The sequence below is a fragment of the Megascapheus bottae genome, chromosome 1 (assembly GCF_031878675.1).
Source record: "Megascapheus bottae isolate mThoBot1 chromosome 1, mThoBot2.hap1, whole genome shotgun sequence".
Lineage (NCBI taxonomy): Eukaryota > Metazoa > Chordata > Mammalia > Rodentia > Geomyidae > Megascapheus > Megascapheus bottae.
In genome coordinates, this window is record NC_143509.1 from 52,303,400 (window position 1) to 52,323,560 (window position 20,161).

Consider the following 20,161-nt stretch of genomic DNA (forward strand, 5'->3'; position numbering starts at 1 on the left):
GGGCGGCTCAAGGCTGCAGCATGAGTGAGGCTGGCCGGGGCCCTCCCGCCTTTAAACCATCCCGGGTGAGTCACCCCGGGGAGGGGGCGGAGGCGGGGCTGGGGCTGTCCCGGGACTGCATCCACCACGGGCACCGAGCTTCAGGGGCGTTGGCATTGAGAAACACGAGCCCAAGCTCTAGTGGATATTCGTGGAGGGACTCTGCTGCCCCCAGGCCAGCACCCAGCGCCTAGGCTGGGCTGCTCTGCACCCATCCCAGCCAGGAAAAGTCTCCTCTTTCTTTTCATAAACTTTTTTTTTTCCTTCTCTTTCCAAACCTTTTTACAATATTGAAATAGCTCCACATCTAACAGGAATAAAACAAAGAACAGTCATATTCTTCCCGATTTTCCTGTTGATAACATGTTGGGGAAAAGCTCTTTTAAAAAAAAATTCTGAGTGATAATACCCTTAAGTGTCCCTCCTAGAACCAGTGTTTCCATGCCCCCCTCCTCCTCCCTAGCTCATCCTTTGAATCTGTCCTGGACCTCCCAGAGGGCCGAAGTCACATGCGACAGGACTGGAGACAACAGTCAAGGGTGTGTGTGCCCAAGGTCAGTGCGTCCCCTGCTGCCCCTCTGCCCACTGTCCCTACCCCGGTAAGTGGCCAAGATTTTACTTTTTTAAAAAAATTTCATAGAAACAGGACACAAAAGATGTCGTAGTTGGAGAGACCAGGCTTCTCCCAGGTGGGTTCTCAACAATGTGCCAGTGGCATTGCCCTTTCCTGGCTCAGTTTACCCTCTCTGCCAAATGGGGAGAGTGATATTTACACACGGTGCCCCATGGAATGCCAAGAGCCTTAATTAATGTTTGCACGGCGCTTTGAGAGCTGCCATGAAAGAAAGACATAAAAGCGTGCATTGTTATTACTCTACTACTCACTCGGGTGGCTTGCCTTGGTCAAGCCCTATAGCCTGAATCATGCCACATTCCTCCTCAACGAGGCACCATGATTCAAAGCCAGTAACCAAAAGTGGCCCTGATCATTAAACCAGTTCAAGAGGAGCAGATACTGCCTGCAGTTCCATCCCCAACCCCCAGACTCCGCTCTTCAACTCCCAGCCTTTTTTTTTTTTTTAAACAAATACTGTTCCATGAGAAGATCACTAACACATTTTTTCCCTCATCTCCACCCTGGAACCTCCACATCTCATACCAGGTATCAACTCCCTGTCCACATACCTATGAGAATAATAATGTACCCTCTCCATGTGGGGTTGGGGGTACAAGTTTGTAATCCCAGTTACTTGGGAGATGGAGGTTTGTGAATGGTGACTAGAGATTGATCAGGCAAAAGTATGAGACACTGTCTGAAAAATAATCAAAATAAAAGTAGAAGCTTGGCTTAATTGGTAGAGTGTGTGCCAACAATCAACAATCAAAAGGCTGCAGAGCTCGATGGCTCATGCCTGTAATCCTAGCAACTCAGGAGGCTGAGATCTGAGGATCTCGGTTCAAAGCCAACTCAGGCACTACAAAGACCATGAGACTCTTATCTCCAATTAATCTCTAGAAAACTGGAAGTGGTGCTGTGGCTTCAGGGGTAGGATGGTAGCCTTGAGCTAAATAGCTCAGAGATAGCACCCAAGCCTGGCGGTAGCCTTGAGCTGAAGAGCTCAGGGACAACACCCAGGCCCAGAGTTCAAGGCCCACGACTGACAAAAAAAAAAAAAGTATTCAAAAGGCTCTGGATTCAAATTCCAGTACTACACACAAAAACAAAAGGAGAGAGAGAAAGATCCCCTTTCTCCTTCTTTCTTCTTTTTCTTCCAAAGGCTAATACTCAGCTGCCCTGTGCTCATCTCTCTGCTGGGGGTGTAGACAAGACAGGAACAATTGGATGGATGTTCAGAAAGCACCCTGTGAGCACAAAACCAAGAGAACCTTATTACACCTGTTTATACCACATTTCTCAACTCACCAATACAATATGTGGGCCAGATACTTTGTTGTGCGACACTATCTGTATATCCTATGACACATAAAAACATCTCTGGCCTCTACTCTTGCTAGATGCCCATGGCATCCTCCAATTCAAGTTATAATCACCCAAAGTGTCTCTAGACATTGCCAAATGTTTCTCAAGGGATCAACACACACACACACACACACACACACACACACACACACACACACACGTAGGATCTAGGAAGCACGTTCAGGCAAACCAAGGAAAGAGTACTCTTAACAATGAATTTGTCTAAAGCCCAGGCCTGTAACAACACCTCACAAAGGAGGGTAGGGACACCTCACTGAGAATAGGATGGACAACACTCTGCAAACAGCACGGAACCACCAGAGGTGTTAAGAGGGAGGGAGAGCAGGATCCGAGCTATGCAGTAGATAATGTAGTGTGGCTGGGTCTCCACATTTCATAGAAGCTTATGGAAGCACTTGACCATCGTCTTTGGTCCTAGTGTGACAGGATGTGGCTTTGATACAGGAATCTCAGTGTGGGAAGGACCATGTTGGAATGCCCTAGAGACCCAGCTGAGTGGGAGACAGACCACTGGTTCCTGGAGGAGACAGTTCTGGATTTCAGAGAAAACAAAATGACCTCCAGTCAACCCCCAGAAGGGAGACCCGTGAGTGCTGAAAGTGAGAGCTGATTCACCACCTGCAAGCCCTCAGGGCTCACCTTCCACCCCCAGGGAGAACTAGAAGGGCCAGGCTTGCCACAGGACTCTGCAAAACTAGGACTTCTGCATGTGTTTCTATTCTCTATACAACATGCATGCACCCTGCACACACACACACACACACACACACACACACACGCACAATCTCTCACAGCATCTCAGGAGATGGAGTTACCATCCTCTCTAGTCCAGCCCTGGGTTAGGGTGAATCACTTCCTCTTGGTAGAGTGGCAAAGTAAACACACAAATAAACAAACAAAGCAAAGCAGAGAACTCCCAGGGTTAGCCAGGATATGTCTGGGCTCATGCATTGCTGATGAGACTATACATTGCTAGAGAAATAGCTACAATTCAGACTGTGGACACCCATTCAGCAGAGGGACATGCTAGTACCTGTGAACAAAGCTATGTAGTCTCCAGTGCTCACAGAAGTCCTATTCATAACACATCATTAGAAACAGCATACACCTGCTGTCCCTTGGTTATCTCATATTGGTATAGTATCTCACTTTGTTATCTGATATATTGAATTTATTTGTATTTGGATATTTGAAATTTGATAGGGAAGGGGGGAAAACCAAGACGGGTGGGGGGTGTGGGGGGGAGGGAAATGGGTACCAAGACATGTGAAAGGGTATCAATGTATGTGAATTAATGCACCTTCTATCTGGCAAATATCATGTAACCCTTTTACTAATTACAATAAAAAAAAAAAGAAACAAAAAAAAGAAACAGCATACACCTCCACCTGTATGGTATGATTCCATGCACAAGACAATTCCTAACAAGGGCTATGGAGGAACTTGGCAATTGTGAGGTCCTGAGTTCAGTGCTACAAAAAGAAGAAAGAGGAAGAAGAGGAAGTAGAAGAAGATCCATAACTAATAGCCAGCTCTGAAAGATGAGATATGTCTTCATTTGGTGAGAAGAAAGGCATACTAGAGATATTAGCACAATGAAAAAAAGCAAGAGGGATTGATATCAGATAGACAGACTGACAGATGATATATAAATATAGATAGGTATCCATTTGTCAGTCACAATCACACAAAATCCACAAGATGATACGAAGTTGGTACATTCCTCACTGAATGACCCTCAGTGCCCTTGGAGTCTTCCCTCTAGAACTCTCATCTCTGCTAAATCCCTGCACCTCTCTCTTTTCTGAGAGCCCTCCGTCCACTACTCTCTGTTCTCCCTGTGGTAGCCCCTCCATCTTGGAGTCATCGTAGGCCATCTCCCAGTAGGTGGTCTGTGGGTCTCAGCTATTCCCATGGTCCAGGCTATTCTCTGAGTTTTACTATGCTTCCAGAGCATAAATCTCAGATAAACAGGCATCACTTTCAGGAGCACATCATAACACAGGACTTCAGTGGAGTGTTCTGCTACATTTTTATCTACCTATCTATTGATTGATTAAGAGATTGCTTATCTGTGTATATGTACATCTGTTTGTATATGTATATAAACTTTCCCCACCATAGATGAGAAGAAACAAGAAGGAACAACGAGAGGACATTTTAAAAAATCTATTAGGTGTGTGTTGTATGTGTTTCTACACACATGTATATACATAATTGTCTATCTGCCATTTTTAAACAGTTGGTCTTCTTTATGGAAGGATTTTTTTATTTATGTAATTGAGTATTTTCTTAAATTTAATTTTATTGTCAGGGTGATATTCAGAAGGGTTACAATTACATATGTAATCTAATGAATATATTTCTTTCCTTTCCTTTTTTTCTTTTTTCTTTTTGCCAGTCCTGGTGCTTGAACTCAGGGCCTGGGCACTGTCTTTGGGTTTTCTCAAGGCTAGTGCTCTATCACTTGAGCCACAGCACCACTCCTGACCTTTTCTGTGTATGTGGTACTGAGGACTCAAACCCAGGGCTTTGTGCATAGTAGGCAAGCACTCAACCACTAGGCCACTCCAAGCCCCATGAGTACATTTCTTGTAGAACACTGTTACCCTCTCCCACATTTTCCACCTACTTTCCCTCCCCACAGTCTCCCTCCCCACCCCCTGCAATCAAGTATTAAAAATGTAGTTAAGAGGGCTAGAGATAAAGCTCAATGTTTGAGTGCTTAATAGGCAAGAATGGGGCCCCATGTCTCATCCTCAGCAGAATGAGGAGGAGGGGAAGGGAGGAAAAAGGAAGGGAGGAGAGGGGGGGAAAATATGAAGTCTGGGGCTGGGAGTTTGGCCTAGTGGTAAAGTGCTTGCCTAGCATGCACGAAGACCCGGGTTCAATTCCTCAGTACCACATATATAGAAAAAAGCCAGAAGTGGTGCTGAGGCTCAAGTGGTAGAGCTCTAGCCTTGAGAAAGTCCAAGGACAGTGCTCAGGCCCTGAGCTCAAGCCCAGGACTGGCAAAAAAAAAAAAAAATATATATATATATGTATATATATACATATATATATACATATATATATATATATACATATATATATATATAGTCTGTGGGAAGCTGTACACAGGTTCCAGGTGGATACTGCACCGTTTGTAAGGGATTTGACCATCCCAGAAGTTTGGTCTCTAAGGGATGCTGGAAGCAGTGGCAGAACAGCTGTACATAAACCTTCAAGGTACTTACGGAACCGCTGCAGTAATTAGCAGCTTATGTTGAATTGCATCTAATAGGTAGCTATTTTAAAATATAAAAATAAAGTTCTATTTTTTAAAAATATTTCTTTCAACTCAACTGAAACTAGCTTCCCTGGATCCTCCAGCAATGGGCTCTGTTCCCTGTCTGCCCTCATGTGGGCATGGGGCCTATGAGAAGACAAACCCTACTCAAAGCCCTCTTTTCCTGTACCTTTGAACCCACCACACTTGGGCCCTTTACTCAGCCATCCATGCCAGCACTCATCTCAGAACCTGAGCATTCCTGGCATGGCAGGCCCCGGACTAGGTGCTGGTGTTCAGAAACAGATTCATTCCTAAGGGACTCAGCCTCGTCCACAGTCATGTTCAAGTGTAACACATCGAAGGGATAAGGCCATACAGGAAGCGGCAGAGCCTGTCTGGACCATGGGAAAAAGGCTTTCCCAAGGAGGTTACCCTTGAACTAAAGTTGATAGTATCAGAAGCTGTGGTGTGTTGACAAGGGCACAGAGGTGTCGATGCTCATTCCCTGTGCAACGTGTGAGAAATAGTGCAGGAGGGAACAGGGCCAAAGGCGTGTGCAGGAAAAGTAGAGACATCATCCTGGAAGAGTTCAAAGTCCAGCACAGAAAGGCTCTCTCCAGCTGGGATGTATTCTGTAGGCCACAGAGGTCTGGCAGTCTTTATCAGGAGAAGGATGGGGCCAGTGGATTCTATCCAGAGGAACATCTGGCAGTATCTAGAGACATTTTTATTGTCACTACTTGGGAAACAAACTGGCATCTAGTGGGTCAGAGCCAGAGATGCTGCTAAACATCCTGCAACCCCTCTCATACCCACAGCAAGGAATTACCTATCTGAGAAATCAAGCACAGCAATGGTGAGAAATGTTGGCTAAAGGATCGACCATTTGACTAGAAGTATAGGCATGAGTTGCTAGAGAGATGGAAGCAGAGATACATGATAAATGATGAGTGCAATAGCTCACATGGAAGACAATGAAGACCCAAGCTAAGAGAGGACCAGAAGATGGAGAGACAAGACCCAATTAGTAGGCTGCCTAACCATGAATTGGTAAAACATGAGAATGGATATGGTGGCAAAAGAGGGTGACATAGTAGGGCTTATTGGGTAATAACATGAGTCACCATAACTAGGTAAGCCAAACACAGCAAGAACTTAAAAGAGACGGAGGTTTGCTTCCCATCTATTAGTGGAATGTAGGTTCCATGGCACTGAGACCCAAGATGCCATCTATTCCTATCTCTGCCAGCCTCAATGTAGGGTTGTCATTTTATAGTCCAAAACCATTGCTCCAGCTAAAGCAAAGGCAAGAAAGAAGCAGCAAAAAGGCCCAGTCCTGCCTTTTAAGGGTATAGTGTAGAAGCCATGCTTATCTCTTCCACTCACATTGTGCTGGTCAGAGCTGAGTCACTGGGGTTGCTCCTGCTTGCAAAGGAAATGCAGTCTTGAGCTGGGCACCATATAAAAAGTTAAGTCTGTAGAGGCTCTGACTGCCTATCTCAGCCTCTTTGTCCCCATGTGGAAACTCTGGTTATGACCTGCCTCCGCTGATTAATGCAGAGTTAGACGGAAAGTCAGGTGTGAAATTAGTGCTGAGAGTTGGTGGTGACAGTGCCTCTCTCCTTCCTCACCATCTCCTGTGCACAAGAGTGATATGGTCAGCAACCAGGAGGAAATGACCTTACCATCTCCCTGCTGTCCCAGAGGGGAATTCAGGGTCTATAAAGTACAGTCAGGGATGCCTTCTGATGAACGTGTCGTCACTGTGTGAACCTGGCAGAGGGTATTTACACAAATCACAGCAACATCACTGGCAAGATATAATCTTTACAGAACCACTGTCATCACCAATCATTGTTGACAGAGCAGCATTATGTGCACATGATTGCGGTAAGCACTGCATGAGGCAAGAATGAAGCCAGAAACACTGAAAATATAGAGAGGTCACCTTCTTAAAACCCACAGTGACAACTCTAGATTCATCTTCATCCCTACCCAGTTATTAGTGGTGTTTCTCCAAAGCCAGCTCTCTTCGGCTTGTTCTAGGTTCCAGCATCTGCTCTAGGGGATGATGATGATAATGATGATGATGATGATGATGATGATGATGATGATGATGATTTTTGGGTCATGAGTGCTTGCCTGGGAGCTGTGGGTAAGGGACAGCATTGCACATGAGAGGAAGCAATACTCATACCAACATCTTAGACGATCTGAATACATATACTCTAATAATCACATGAAAGAATACTCAGCATCACTGTCCTTAGGGAAATGAAAAGCAAAATCACAGTGAGGAACTAACACATATCCATTAGGATGCCATGGTACAGAAACTAAAAACAAAGCTGGGTACTAGTGGCTCATGCCTGGAATCCTAGCTACTCAGGAGACTGAGATCTGAGGATTGTGTTTCCAAGCCAGCCTAGGCAGGAAAGTCTCTGAAACACTTCCCTCCAATTAACTAGCAAAAAGCCAAAAGTGGAGCTATGGCTCCACTAAGACTCTATGGCTAGAGTCTTAGCCTAGCAAAACAAAAACCAAAAGAAAACACACACACACACACACACACACACACACACACACACACACACACACACACACAGAGCCCAGGCTCTGAGTTTAAGTCCCAGGACCAGCACAAGAACTAACTAAATAAATAAAAACAGACAATAACATGTTTATATAGATTAGAAAGGGGGACTTATGCACTGTTTGTGGTAAGGTAGAAGTGTGGTAATATGGCATTTCCTCAAAAAATTAAACAAATAAAACAACCATATCAGCAGCCTCTTGACAACTCACTTTTGTAGTCTTAGCTATACAAGGGGCTGAGATCTGAAGAGTGAGATTGGAAGACAGCCTGGACAGAAAATCTGTGAGACTTATCTTCAAGTAACTACCAAAATGCCAGAAAAGGAGCTGTGATTCAAGAGGTATAGCACTAGCTTTGCACAAAGGAGCTGGAGGACAATACCCAAGTTTGAGTTTAAGCCCTAGAACTGGCACACACACAAAAAGTCATCCATGCATTTCAGTTCTAGATATATACTTAGAAAAATTCTTATAGATGTATATATCACATACACAACATTATTAGCAATAACCAATAAATGAATTCAATTTTATTCAGCTTATTGTTTATGGTGGTCTTGAGTTTGAACTTGGGACCCCACTATTGCTGAGAGGGGATTCTACCATATGAACCATGACCTCCTCTCTTGGTGTTTTCATTATTTTTTAAGATAGTATCTCACTTTTCTGGCCCAGGACCAACCTTGAACTGGAATCCTCCTACCTATACTTCCCTTGTAGCTTCACACAGGTGAGTACCAACACTCTGTTATTATTTCCTAAGATGAGGTCTCACTAACTTTTTGCTCAGGCTGTCTATAAAGACAATCTTCCCTGTCTTCCAACCTCTTCCCCTAAGGAGCTGCGATTACAGTCATGAGCCACCATGCTTAGTCTCTTTTTTCAACATTAAAGAGAACAAAAGATCCTGAAAACATTACACTAAGTGAAAAAAATCCACTCATAAAAGAGTATTAGCCAAACCAGGCACAAGTAACTCATGCTTGTAATCCTAGCTACTCAGGAGGCTGAAATTGGAGGACTGTAGTTCAAAGCCAGTTTGGGCAAGAAAATCTGCGAGACTCTTATTCCAGTTAACCAGCAAAAGCCAGAAGTAGAAGTGTGGCTCAAGTGATAGTCTGCCAGCCTTGAGTGAAAAAGCTAACGGATAGCATTTATACCCTTAGTTCAAACTCCAGGATAAGCACATCAAATAGGAAAAGTCAAAGGAGTACATTTATCAGAGTAAATATGAGGGAAAAGAAAGTTTTTCTTTTCTTTTCTTTTGTAAAGATCCATTTATTAATAGGCAGGGTTTATGCTACAGGTTCCGGAGGCCTAAGGTAAGGCAGACCAGGCAGAGTTCCCTGCTCAACAGTCCACTCAGTTTACAAAGGCAGGACAGGACAGGGTGGTGGAAGATGGTGTGAGGGAGAGCAGTGAGAGCACTGGGTTCTTCTTCCCTGGCTCCTGTCCGGCTCCTGCCCATCCAGGCTTCGTTCCTCCTTTACGGCACGTGGGACTCCAGCCCGTGTACATTGCTGGTGGCCAATCTGGGGCTCAGAGCTGGCTGACCTCTTGGAATGGGAGCTGAACCCAGGCACCCTGAAACACCAAAATGCGGATGCTAGTGTAGACACAGTCCATGGAGATGCAGGAGAACGGGAAAGATGGCAGCCAAGCCTTCAGAAGAGTAGGAGCCTTCATTGCAGGGCTCTGCTGCAGACAGATGGGGCTCCTGTGCCAATTCCTATCCCAAATCTAGATCTCCTCCCCGCTCCCCCACCAACACACACAGCAGCTGGTAAGGGAAATTATGTTGGTGACATCTAAGGACCATCTTTAAAAAAAAAATACTATTCTGTGTAATTAAAAATTAGCTGGGCTGAGTGCCGGCTGCTGAGTGGCTAATGCCTATCATTCTAGCTACTCAGGAGGCTGAGATGTGAGGCTCAAGGTTCAAAGCCAGCTCCAAGAAAACAAAACAAAACAAAACCATGTCCATGAGACTCTTACCTTCAATTAACCAGGAAAAGCCAGAAGTGGTGCTGTGGGTCAAGTAATAGAGTGAAAAAGCTAAGGGACAGCACCCAGGCCTTGAGTTTGAGCTGCAGTACTGACACAAAAAACAATCTAGTTCTTTCGGAAAGTATTATGCAAAAATAGCAAGTTGGTGCCTGGTCCTGCACCTGTGTGGGCAAGCCAGAGAACCTACCCGCTACCCTGGCCTCTCTGCTTCGTTTTACCTAGCAGGTGTGGTCTATGCCTTTGAGGAAGGCTAGCCTGCCTCCCCATGACAGGAACATGAGCCATCTTCTTGTCTCTATAATTTTGTCTTTTATATTTTTCCACATGTTTTCTATAGCTGGTTTACAATGGAGGAAACATTCCTCGAATTCTCTTTGCGTTAAAGACCTAGTCCTCCACGCATCGCAGCAATGTTTCTCAAGCGGGCCTAGAATTATCCCCAAGTGACGAGGGCCTGCTTTGTCTCCAGGTGAGTCATGTTGTTCAACACCACAATGGGCTGGACCACAGCCTAGATGTACAAAAAGCCCAGCAAACTTTTGTCACCTTTGACTTGTGTCCAAAGGGATACTCTGGCTTTCTGGCTCATAGCTGATGCTCTACCACTTGACCCTTGCATCCAGTTGGGGGTTTCCTGGTTTATTAGAGTCTGGGAGACTGAGATATATAAACAAATAATTTATAGTACTCAAACGTAAGCCACAACACTGACCCCATGTAAGAGGTGGAACAGATTTGTTCAGTTTAGAAAAGGAAAAAGGGGCCAGGCACCACTGGCTCACGTCTGCAATCCTAACTACACAGGAGGATGAGATATGAAGACTGTGGTTCAAAGCCAGCCTGGATAGGAAAGTCTGTGAAAATCTTATCTGTAATAAAATACCCCCAAAATCTGTGAGTGGAGCTGTGACTCAAGTGGGAGAGTGTTAGCCTTAAACAAAAGAAGCTCCAGGACAGTGCCTAGGCCATGAATTCAAGCCCCAGGACTAGCACAAAAGAAGAAGAAAAAGGAGAAGGAGGAGGAGGAGGAGGAGAAGGAAGAGGAGGAGGAGGAGAAGGAGGAAGAGGAGGAGGAGAAGGAAGAGGAGGAGGAGGAGGAGGAGGAAAGAAAGACAAGATGCAAGGGGATGGGGGGAGTGAGTAGTGTGGAAGGGCTTTAGAGTGATGGGATTCTGAAAGGGATTAGGTAGGTGAGTGCTCTACACAAGGAGCCAAGTCATCCAGGCAGAAGAGGCACTGTGGCACCACTGTGGCACGGGGGAAGAGTGAGCTTGTATAGGAAATTGCATGACAAAGCCTTTGTACATCTGTAGAGCAACTTGAACTTTTCCCCATAGGTAACTGGGAATCAGCCAAGGTCCTGATTGTGATTGTCTAATATTTTATTAAGATCTCAGTGCATCTGAATCCACAACTAGAGAAGTTTCCTTCCTGGCACACCAGCCTTAAAAGCTATCTGTCTAACCACTGAGCTTGCCACTTGTCTCTTTCAACTTTGGTTTTCTAAGAACCTTCATTCTGGCTCCTTTTTTGCCAAAGGGTTCAGGAGAGTTTGAAGACAGTTAAGAGAAAAAGGTGCTGGGGCTGGCTGCAGGTAGGAGGGAAAAGTTCTGTTTGGTTGGCCTAAAGCAATTTGCTCAAGTTGCACTTAATTGTACATTTTAATATGAGACTTTCAAATTTTATACCACAATAAAACAGAGAAGCCTTTGAAATGATTAAACTAACACCGCCATCATCCTCAAGGCTGGAGCAGCTTCCAGCGCGTCCCTACACCTAATTAAAGGTCAGGGCCAGAGCTGTAAGAGCTGTGTTCTGCTTCATCAGTGCAAGAAGGAACAGGTCTGTGCCCTGTGGGACTGCAGGCTACTGCAGAACACCTGGCCATTTGGACTGAGGCTAGGGAACCCCTCTCTTTCCTTCTCCCCTTCACCATGATTGTACCTGGCTCCTCCCTTCTTCCCACCTGAGCTCCTTAACGTGAGCAGCTCCAAAAGGAGCAGGACAATAAGCAGGTTAATGAATATGGAAGGTTAGGAGTCAGAATATAGACTTTAGCAAGTCATTTCCTTCTTTGGGTGTCAGTTTTCCCATCCATCAAGCGGGGACACTGTGCAAGATAACCATATATGGCAGCCTGAGGCTATGAAAGACACTCAGCAGGGTCTTTTACCCCATCATATCTGGTAAAGAAGGAGAAGGAAAGGAGAGAGAAGGAGGAAGAGAGGGAGAAAAGGAGGGAAGCAGGCAAAGTTTGTTCACAGTATACATGCCTCTACCTGGACTGATTTTAGACCCTCTTGACTCTCTACTGCCCATGACATAGGTGTACTTGTGCTTTGTTCAGCCCAAGTAGCTATTTAAAATATATATGTGTGTGAATATATATATGGTGCCAATACTGGAGTTTGAACTCAGGGTCTTGCACTCTCTTTTGGCTTTCTTGCTCGTAACTGGTATTCTACCACTTGAGCCACATCTGCACTTGGATTTTTTTCTTTTTTGCTGGTTAGAGACAGACTTTCACAGACTTTTCTGCCTAAGCTGGCTTCCACCTGAGATCCTCCAAGTCTCAGCCTCCAGAATAACTAGGATTTAAGGCATGAGCCACCAGTGTCCTATTAAGGATTTATTTAACACATGCAAAATGACAGTAAGGACCCTAGATTCCTTGTCAGCACCACAACCTGACTTCTTGGAGCCACATATGTGATCCTCCAGCTCCTAGCACCTTGCTTCTGGCCACATCCGAGCACAGAAAGGCTTAGTGTGAAGGGCTCGTGGAGAACAGGCAGCTGATAGTGATGGAGACCCTGCTGAGAGTCATGTGAGGACAGAGCTGGCAGCTGGTAGCAGATTGTGACTTCTGAACTCTCTGGCTCTGACCTGTATCCCAGCCTTGCAAGGAAGCATTGCCTCTATGGAAGACAGAGATGGAGATCTTCAGGCCTGGGATCTGGCTGTATCCGCTTTCTGATCAGGTCAGAGAACTAGAAATCCACCCATTCATATTGTTGTATTTATACTTGTAACTCCTGGCCGCAGAAAGGATTTAGGCAGCTCAAACAAAACAGCACAGCTTCAAAGACGAAAAACAACAATGAAGGAACAACAGAGAACCAGGAACAAGGCTGTAAATGGACATGCAAAATTCCTTTTATACTCATTCATCCTGCAGCACATAAATGACATATTAGGCACTGAACAGCCCATTCCTTGTTTAGAGGGGTAAGGCAAGGCTGGCATGCAGTTTTATCCTTCTCCCAACCTGGGAGGCAGACATGAGGCTAGAGGTAGTGTGAACCAGGACAGAGATGGTGGAGATGTCAGAGACTCTGTGGAGTCACCTCTGCACTGGTCAGGGGGCTCATGCGGACACCCCTCCCAGACCTGGTGAGTCCAGTTCTCAGTGGGTCCCTGACATGCACTCAACAATCATTCTGATATAGAGAGTGACTGAGGCTAAGGACTCCACAAGCCCGCCTTCAGGGAGCAGAGATGGAGAAGAGAAGGTATGGGAAGAGGCCGAGGATCAAAGTCCTTCCAGTTAGGGTCTTGTGATTTTGCTCAAGCAGGCCTCAGGCCAGGATTCTCCTATCTCCACCTTCTGTATAACTGAGATTACAGGTATGAACTACCACATGTGACCTACAGGGCAGTTTCACACATCCTTTCCATAGAAGTGATCATATCCCCACAGAATAGGAGAGCAGCTCTACCAAGGACACAGGCTCTGTTCGCTTGCTTGTTTGGGGGTTGTATTTGTAGGTATAAGGAAAAGTAGATGAACCAAGTTTCTCTTCCCAGCAACTTTCCCTAAGTATTATCTATCACTCAGCCATGAGGCCAATCATTCCTTTTCAACCCCATGCCAAAGTACAAGGCATCCCTTCTCCAGAACCTACACACACTCACAGTCCCTGGAGTTGACCCTTTTTCTGAGCTGAGTTGCCTGCAAAGAGAGTGCCCTTACATTCAGGACAAAGGAACCATTCAGCTGACCTGTACAGAAGCAGGAATTCCTCAGAAGAAAAGAAAGATGCAGGCATTGAATCCAAGCAGACATTTAAGTGACATCTACACACACTCTCGAACCAAGGCCAAAGGGCTGGGCTCTGCTGAGAAGACAACACTGTTGGCCAGGCAGGAGATTGACTGCTTGGAAAGCAATGCGGCTCACAGTGGGGATGGTCCCTAGGATTCAGCCCTGTTTACCCTCTGCCCCTCCTCAGTAAACAAGTTCCTCTATCTGATCTCCACATCTTCCACACTGCTCTGGTGTCCCCATTGCCCCAGCTTCACCAGCAACCAAGGACCAAAATAGCCCCAAAGGGCCCAGAGAAGCAGAGAAGGTTTTAAGGTCCACAGGACATGCAGCAGTGCAGGTGCATGGACAACTGTAGCAGGTAAAGGAAGCTCTCTGCATCTCCCCGGAGGAACGGAGTTCAGACAGAAACTTAGGTATAGGTCTCAGAGTCAGAGTGAAGACACAGGTGAGTCAAGAGTGCACAGTCACTGTTCTCGCACCTGAAGGCACTTCTGCCCCAGCAATGAGAGCACCTGCTCTCCCCAGGGAGCGACTGGCTCCTAGGTGGAGCCTGTTTTGCTGTGTTCTGAGAGTGGCAGGGAATTTTCCAAGGGTGGCTGGCTACTTCTCAGGTTACAAAGCTCTCCTCTGCCGACACCCCCTCCTCCTTCCCTTCCACCTCTTCTTTTCCATCTCTGCTCCCTCAAGGCAGGACCTCGTACTTGCTAGGCATGCTTACCAGCTTTGTTATCATTTGAGTCACTATCCCAGTCCTTTTTGTCTTTACTTTTTCAGATAGTCTCGTGCTACTTTTGCTGAAGCTGGCCTTGAATTCATGATTCTACTGTCTCCTTCTCCTAATTAGAGGAGGTTACCACACCTACTTCATAAAACTCTTCCTCACCAAAGTACTCACCGTGATTGCTCCAAAATCTCCTACTCCCAAGCCAGCCCCAGTGACTTATGCTTGTAATCCTAGCTACTTAGGAGGCTGAGTTCTGAGGGTCCAAGTTTGAAACCAGCCCAGGCAGACAAATCCAAGAGATTCTTAACTCTTAATCAGCTAAAAGCCAGAAGTGGAAGTGTGGCTCATGTGGTAGAGTACTATCCTTGAGTGAAAGAGCTAAGGGACTGCACCCAGGCCCTGAGTTCAAGCCCAAGCCCAGTTCCATTTGTCTGTCACTGTCTCCCTCCCTCTGTCCCTCCCCTCCCCTCCCTCTCTCCCTCTCCTCCCTCTCTCTCTCTTCCTTCCCCCCCATACAGATCATCTGCTCCCCATCATCAGCTAGCTGGGTGATAGTAAGGAACTTGTATTATTGCAGTGCCCCAGTGCTAGAACCACTATAAAGCCCCCAGCCAGTGGCCTGGGACCAAGACAACCTAACTCCACAGGGCTTCTCCAGCCAGTGGCCACAAGAATTCCTCAGAAGGGCTGCGAAGGTGGCCTAGTGGCTAGAGTGCTTGTCTAGCGTGCATGAAGCCCTGGGTTCAGAAAAACCGGGAAGTAGTGCTGTCTCAAGTGGTAGAGTGCCAGCCTTGAAAATGCCCAAGGACAGTGCTCAGGCCCTGAATTCAAACCCCAGGAATGGCAAAAAAAAAAAAAAGAAGAAGTCCTCAGGAGGAAAGAAAACACCATGGATTCAGGTATTTTTCTGGTAGGTATGGCAAGGATTTGGAGATACAGCAGGGGTGAAGACAGTGAGGTGGACATGCACTCTGAGCCTCCACCTGTTCTGGAAACGATCCTTTTTGTAGCCACCTAAGTAGGAAGGAGATGAGGGTACAGCTTGCTGGCAGGCTGTGGGAGGATGACAGGTAGGAGAAAGCAGCTTGGGAGGGATGGATATAGATGGATAGACAGGGAAGGGGAATGGAGGAGAGCATCTGGATACAGGAGCCAGACCCTGGATTCACAGCCTCAGAGTCAAAAGGGCCTCTGATCCAGACTTCCTGACAGATGGTAACACTAAAGCTCAGAGACAGGAAGGGAATCCAAATCACACGGCTGGTTAGACTGATGACTGAGCGCTGTGTACAAATGTGACAGGATTTAGATCATAGAAACACCTCACTACCTTTTGGCCTTCTCTGATCGTCATCTGAGGCTTTGGGAGGCCAGTGTGATCTTTAGGTCCCCGCCTCCTCTGATGGAGGACCAGCAGAGTCACCCATAAAGCAATCCACGGGGGCCACTTATTATGGAAGGCACAAAACCTAGGACAGATAAGCTGGGACAAAGAGAAGAGTAGGGACAGGCCTGGAATATGAAAGACTGGCTAGCATGTCCCAGGAGAAGAAACAGGAAAGGAAGGGAAAGCAGACATATGCCTTGGCGCACGCAGTTTATCAGTGCTTCAAGGCCGCTGTGTGAAGCTACAGTGGAGCTTCCCCAAAACCATTTGGGATGATGAAAACCGAGGTGGCATTGTGGAGCTTTGGAAGGCCTCTCCCTGAAGCAGCCAGCTGCAAAAGGCCTGTTATTGGAACAGCTGGTCTGACATGTTTGTTGGAGGATGTGGACTGGCCCCAGGGCATGCAGCACCCAAGCCAACACCATCCCAGCAAATTGTTCTTCACAACTGTGACAAGCAGAGCAGCTCCATGAGGCTGCAGCTGGTGTCTCAAGTGAGCTGGGCCTGGCTGGCAGGTTACACCCATGTCCACCCAGGTCAGCCCAGGGCAAGGTGATCACACTCACACACACACACACACACATTTTCCAGCCACTGTCCTGTCTCCATCCAACATCCTGTCCTCATCCAACACTGGGATTCCTTCTATCTTAGGGATGAATGGTATCTCAGAGGTGGGAGCTCCGTGTGAGTGCAGGACCCATATGACCTTCTAACAGTGGATACCAAGTTCTTCCTCAACAAAACCTTCATCCTCATTATCTCTTACCAAGTGCTTTTCAGTCCATCTTTTCTTTCTTTCTTTCTTTTTTTTTTTTGGTGCCAGTCAGTCCTGAGGCTTGAACTCAGGACCTGAGCACTGGCCTTGGGCTTTCTCAAGGCTAGTTCTCTACCACTTGAGCCACAGCACCACTTCTAGCTTTTTCTTCTATGTGGTACCAAGGAATCGAACCCTGGTCTTTGTGCATGTTAGGCAAGCACTCTTACCACTAGGCCAAACTCCTGGCCCCCAGTCCATCTTTTGAGACTTGAAGGAATAAGTCTCGTCCCCTTCCTTGTATCCACCTGTTAATTCGAGTCTCAAATCTTTCCTCAGCTGAGCATCCCTGCTTCTTCCAGCCAGTTTCTTTGTGCCAATCCTGGGACTTGAACTCCAGACCTGGACACTGTCTTTGTGCTTTTTTTACTCAAGGCTAATGCTTTACCACTTGAGCCTCAGCTCAATTTCGAGTTTTTTTGGTTAATTAGAAAGAGAAGTCTTGGCGGGCTCGGTGGCTCACACCTATAATCCTAGTTACTAAGGAGGCTGAGATCTGAGGATCGTGGTTCAAAGCCAACCTGGGTACTAAAGTCTCTGAGACTCTTATCTCTAATTACTTCCAGAAAACTGGAAGTGGTGTTGTGGCTCAGGGAGAAGGGTGATAGTCTTGAGCTAAAGAGCTCAGAGACAATGTCTAGGCTCAGAATTTAAGAGAGAAAGAAAGAGAAAAAAGAAAAAGGCTCAGGCTGGCTTTGAACAGGGAACCCTAGATCTCAGCCTCCTGAGAAGCAAAGATTACAGGCACAGGCCATTGGGACCTGGCTTTTCTATTAATTTTTTCCCCTTGTCTATGGTTCCAAGCCCTGAACAGAACACTCAGGCCGAAGGCAGGTGTCATTCTCTTTCTAGAAGGTGGCTTTATCCATGTGCTTCTCTTTCTGGTCTTCTCTGTGTCTACATCCTTGAGTGGAAATAGGAGAGACATGCTTGCTCAGAGAAACAAAACCTATGGACATCTATGCCTTGTAATAGATATGTGAGCCAACACTCCATTTTCCAAAACCCTACTAAGAAATGGGAACTACATCTCAGAACTCTCAGAACTGTGGGTCAGAAATAGTCACACCTCCAATGACATAGCATGTGTAGAGGCTGGTCCCTGTTGAGTCTGAATGCCAGCCTATACACCATGCTCTGAACATTGCCTATCCTGAGCAACTACTATTTGCCAAGCTCTGTATGTGCCACACAGGAGGAAGACTAAGTCATGTGTAGGTGTATGTGTGCACACGCTGGGGCTTGAGCATGGTGTCAGGACGTTTTAGCTTTTCACTCAAAGATGATGCTCTACCACGTAAGCCCTCCCTCCATTTCCTGCTTTTGGCTTGTTAATTAGAGGTAAGAGTCTTGTGGACTTATCTTCCCAGGCTACCTTCAAACCACAGTCCACAGTCATCACATCCCAGGCCACAGGGTATCTAAGATTACAGGTACCAGGCACGCGCCACCAGCTGCCAGTTGGTTGTGTGTGGCTGCCGCCTCAGTGAGCCTTAATGAGGAAATCGGCACATCAGCTTTACAGAGACATGCTGGATGCCATGGTGGAAACAGAATCTCAAGGTCTTTAATGGAATCACATCTACACATTCTCCTTTGCAACTGGGGTAACATGTCCACGGGTCCCGGATTCAAAAGAGGCCTTAGTGGAAGAATCATTATTCTGCCCCCACAGTTCTAGAAGTGCTAATTCTGTTCATGGGAGTGATTATAAGTCGATCGGTCCTTAATAAGACTTCTGAGTTTTTATGCTGAAGTCCATGGTCTGGAAGAGAAAGCAATTCCTTGTTCATTCTTCTTATTTATTGTAAGGATAATGTATAGAGGGATTACAGTTACATTCATCAGTTAATGAGTGTATTGCCTCTTGCATCTTGATACCCCTTCTCATGTTTTTGTCCCCCTTTCCATCCAGCATCTGCTTGACTCCCTTTGGTGTTGAGACTATCTTTCAAGGAACATAGTAGTTTTTCTAGTTGAGCCCTGAGTTTCTACCATCATGAAAAATATCAACAGCCCTACAATCCCTACCAGTAACTTCAGTGAAACTTCAAGGGGCCCTGTGGTGGGAGGTCAAAGTTACAAAGGTGGCTATACCAAGGAAGTTCTCAAAGGCTTGTTCTCAGCATTTTTTTTTTGCCAGTCCTGGGCTTGAGCTCAGGGCCTGAGCCCTGTCCTTGGACTCTCTCAAGGCTAGAGCTCTACCACCTGAGCCTCAGCACCATTTTCGGCTTTTGTCTATGTATGTGGCACCAAGGAATCGAACCCGAGTCTTCATGCATGCTAGGCAAGCACTTTAACCACTAGGCCAAACTCCCGGCCCCAGCATTTTTTTTTTTTTTTTAATGCCGATTCTGGAGCTTAAACTCAGGGTCTGAGCATTGTCCCCGAGGTTTTTGATTTTTGTTTTCCTCAAGGCTAGGCTAGTGCTTTTACCACTTGACCCATGGATCTATTTCCAGCTTTTTGGTGATTTAGTGGAGATGAGAATTTCACACTCTCCTCTCCCAGTGTGGTTTTAAACTGTGATCCTCAGATTTCAGCCTCCTGAGCTAGATATGAGCTACCAGCAGCCAGCTAGATTGTGTTTTTCCTAAGCACAACTGGGAAGGTCTCCAAGACAATAACTTGGAACAATTCCACTCAAAGTTGGGCGGTTGGCAGGATTTCCTCTCCCCTGGCTCATGTCAACTTAGAACTTAAACTGAGGAGGAATTTGAACTTGTTTAAAGGGTTCAAAACAAATTCTCTCTCTCTTCTCTCTCATTGGTTCTTAGACAGATGCTGTACCAATTAAGTTATGCCCTATCTAGCCCTTTTTGCCTTGGTTATTTTCAGATAAAGAGCTTGTTTTTTGCTTAGGGCTAACCTCAGACCGTGATCCTACTACCTCCATCTCCTGAGTAGCTGAGATTATAGGCACAAGCCGGTACACATCTTTTCACTGGAAACATGACCTCCTGCATACCTTTTCCCTCTCTCAGTGGATGAGCTTCCATCTTTTCTTCTGGATAGCCTTTGTGCCAGGCAGCACTGTTCAGGTTCCACTCATGCATGGAGGGCTTGGAACCAACACTACCCTGCCCTCCTTCAGAGCCAGAACAAGGGAACCTCTGCTCAAGTGTTTCCTCTTACAATGGGCTTATACATCTTTTAGTTCAGAACACACTGGCAAGAAAGGGAAAACTGAGTCAGTGGACAGCTAAGGCCAGTAGAAGCAGGACTGTGGAATCTGAGACTGGAACTCATGACAATTCTGCCAGTTGTAACC

The 20,161-nt window shown here is 46.2% G+C and overlaps 1 protein-coding gene across 2 annotated transcripts in view; it reads right to left on the bottom strand.

The window, feature by feature from the left end:
• Positions 1 to 18,520: 18,520 nt before the first annotated feature.
• Positions 18,521 to 20,161, bottom strand: part of Atp13a3 (ATPase 13A3) — a 110,040-nt gene continuing 108,399 nt past the window's right edge. For both annotated transcript variants that reach the window (XR_016537449.1, XR_016537448.1), the window contains exons 38-39: positions 19,859 to 20,058; positions 18,521 to 18,655 (exon numbers count right to left, since the gene is read on the bottom strand). The gene's annotated coding sequence lies outside the window, so the exon portion shown is untranslated. The remainder of the gene's footprint in view (positions 18,656 to 19,858; positions 20,059 to 20,161) is intronic.